The sequence below is a fragment of the Mastomys coucha genome, unplaced genomic scaffold (assembly GCF_008632895.1).
Source record: "Mastomys coucha isolate ucsf_1 unplaced genomic scaffold, UCSF_Mcou_1 pScaffold13, whole genome shotgun sequence".
NCBI lineage: Eukaryota > Metazoa > Chordata > Mammalia > Rodentia > Muridae > Mastomys > Mastomys coucha.
In genome coordinates, this window is record NW_022196895.1 from 34,829,165 (window position 1) to 34,832,634 (window position 3,470).

The window sequence follows — 3,470 nt, forward strand, 5'->3', positions numbered from 1 at the left end:
ACCCCAGATAACTGATAATAGCCAGGTAGACCTGGCCCTATAAATGGGTTGTTTGGCCCGTCCTCTCTCTCAGCTTCTTCTCTTGCTTCTCCTTTGCTTCTTGCCTCCTTCCCCATCTCTCCATGTGGTCATGGCCAGCCTCTACTTCTCTACTCTCTCCTTCTCTCTGCCTTTCTCTGCCTCTGCTATCCTCTTAACTCCCCTTCCCCATGCCCTAAATAAACTCTATTCTATATACTCTACTGGTGTGTATCTGGTCCCTCAGTGGAAAGGATGCCTCGCCATGAGCCCGCCAGGGCACCCCCTTCCCCCCACACCCTGCCAGAACATATTCTTATAGCTCTTTCTCTTTTTATGATTACAACAAGAGATGCAACCCGTTTTGTGAACAAACCAGCAGCCCTATTTCTTTAAATGTCTTTTTTTTTTTAAATTCCTTTATTTACAGTTCAAAATTTAAACAGGATTATTGGTTCTAATCTGTGATACTTCCAGGTCCTGGATCGCATACTGTGGAGACAGGGAAGCAAACACAGGGGCCAGTCCAGCTTGTCAGACTCAAGGGAGAATGGCACACCAAAACGGCAGAGGACCTGGTTCCGTCTTGTCTAGATTACATTTCCCCACACTGTGAGATCCTCACTGGCAGTTTGGGCTTATTTGTTGGGGCCTGTGGGAACACTCTCTATCTTCCTCACCACTAGAAGTCCATCAATGGTTTTTCCAAACACAACATGCTTCCCATCTAGCCAATCACACTTGGAACACGTGATAAAGAACTGGCAGCCATTTGTGCTGGGACCACTGTTTGCCATGGAAAACAGGCCTAGAGCTGAGTGTCTAAGTTTAAATTTTTCATCTGCAAATGGACCCTGGTAAATACTGGCAACTCCAGTACCATCACCATTAACCTAATCTCCACCCTGAATCATGAAATCCTTTATGACCCCGTGGAAGGTGCTACCCTTGTATCCTATGGGAACGCCATCTTTTCTGAACTCTCCAGTGCAGAATTGCCTAACATTCTCTGTAAAGAGCTCGATCTTCATGTGACCAACTTCCTGGTCGCCAATGCTGACATCAAAGAAGACCACTGGATTGACTGGACTTGAGTTTGCCAGCACCATGGCTTTGACCTGGAAGTACTTCTTTAAATGTCTTAACACATTAAAACTATTCTAATTTTATAAGCTATATTTGCATACATTGTGTGTGTGTGTGTGTGTGTGTTGTATACATGTGTGTGTGTGGGTAGACATGTCCATGCATGTACATACAGAGGCCAAAGGAAGACAACAGACAACAGGTTCCTTTCTCCATCACTGTCTTCAGTATTGCCTTAAAACAGGATCTCCCAGGGAATGGGAGTCTCACTGATGCAGCTAGGCTGGCTGCCAGCAAGATGGGGGATTTGCCTATTTCCACCCCTGAATGCTGGGTTGACAGGCATGTGCAGACATGCCCAGCCTTTTTGGTTGTTTGTATTAATCATGGGTATTAGGGATTAGAACTTTGGTCCCCAGTACTTTTAACCACTAAGCACTCTCCCCAGCCTCACATGCAGTTTTCTTATAAAGCAGTACCAGAACTCTTCAAGGAAGACTGAAATGTTCTGTGACTAGCCTGAATTCCAGGGCCCTTCTTCGAACTCAGATCTTAGCTTCTTTGTCTGATGTGTCACCTGACAAGCTTTGATGTACAAGAAGGGCAGTTAGACACATGGAGCATCATTTTGCTTCTTGGTGAGGAATGTTGATATGTAGATGGCATGGTTTTAGTCTGCCAGTTGTTTTTGTCACTCAGCAAAGTGACCTGGAGACCTCTTTGCTATTCTGTCCAAACATACCTTATTTTCTCTAACTGCTGCGCCGTACTTTTGGGTTTACTGGCCTACTATTTGCTGAATCACCTCTGTATGATGGGCATTTAGATGTTCCCAGTGCAGTGAGGAATACCCCTGTATGTGCCTCCTTGGGAAGCATGTGAATTTAATTCCATTAATTACCCAACTGGAACCAGGCTGGCATCCTTCGATGTTTGGCCCTCCTTAGTACAATAGTTTTATACTTTGGCAATTGTACAAGGATGGAGCAAAATAGGTACCTTATAAGAAAAGGAATAGCTCCTTCAAGGCTCAGATCTTTGGAAGAAAATGACTTACCTATGGTAGTATTTGCTGATGGCACAGAGCTGAGGCAGCATGTGTCTTTTATCATACATTTGACGGGTCGGGGGCATAGTTTACTGGGCCCAGGCCGCAGAAGACTGTCTGCATTAACAGGCCATATTCCTGTTCCCGCTTCCATTCTGGTCGGCTTCCATCCAGCCCCAGGCTGCTCCGAGGGTGATCTCTGGCTGACAGATGTGACATTGAGAGGCTGGTGTGTGCTTTAGTGCGTCTGTATATGGCACGGGCAGTGAGCACGTGCATGTATGTGTGTTTGCGTCCTGTGACCTGAACCATGTTCCCTTGAATTCACATGTTGAAATTGCTTCCTCAGAGCATCAGTGTTTGAGGGCTTTTAGGAGATGGGAAAGCTGACCTGAATGTGTTTGCTCCTTCCATCCCCTCTGCCCAGTGAGGATATATATATATATATATATATATATATCTTGCCGTTCCTTTTAGCAACAGGACATCACCTTGAAAACAGACATCAAACCTTGAAAGCTTGCCTTTATCATGGATGTCCTGCTCCCCAGAACTATGAGAAACTGATTTCTGTTGTTTATAAACGAGCTTCTCTGTGGTGTTTTGTTGCAGCAACATAGACAGAATAAGATACTTTCTTATCCTGAAAACCTGTATCCTACTTGTCTGTCGTCACTCTGTGTGTTCTGGGGAACGTTTCTGAAGGCATTCGGCTCCTTCCTTGCATGATGAGGGTTTGGTTTTCCATTCCAGCGGGAGCTGTCATCAACCCACTCTCACACCACTGAATAAAGACTTGGTGTGGTTCTGTTTTCAGACTTAAGAAGTCTCTTTGCTGATCTCTGGTCAAGCCAGAGCATGTCGTTTCTCTGGCTGTCCTGGAACTCACTCTGTAGACCAGGCTGGCCTCAAACTCAGAAATCTACCTGCCTCTGTCTCCCAAGTGCTGGGATTAAAGGCGTGCGCTACCACTGCCCGGCTGAGCATGTCGTTTCTCAAATTATCTGCCGTAGCCTCTATACTGCCCAGTGACAGAGCAGTAGACCATTTGCTGCTCCAGTTGCTAATTCCATCTCAACCATCCTCACCTTCTTCACACCATTCCGCAATGCATGTTATCCTTGTAAATGTATGGTAAATGGATGGACAGTAGACCCGCTGCCCTGATGGAGTGAGCTTGGTGCTGAAAGCTAAGAGGCCATTGGCAATGACAGAATCTTAGAAAAGACATGGAGAAGCAGATTCAGTTATTCTATTGTTGGGACAGTTCAGGATCACTTCTAGCCATACCATTTGTAGAGCCTCCCTCCCTCCTTCC

The 3,470-nt window shown here is 45.7% G+C and overlaps 1 pseudogene; it reads right to left on the reverse strand.

The window, feature by feature from the left end:
• Positions 1-508: 508 nt before the first annotated feature.
• LOC116087086 lies at positions 509-1,139 on the reverse strand (annotated as a pseudogene).
• Positions 1,140-3,470: the final 2,331 nt, after the last annotated feature.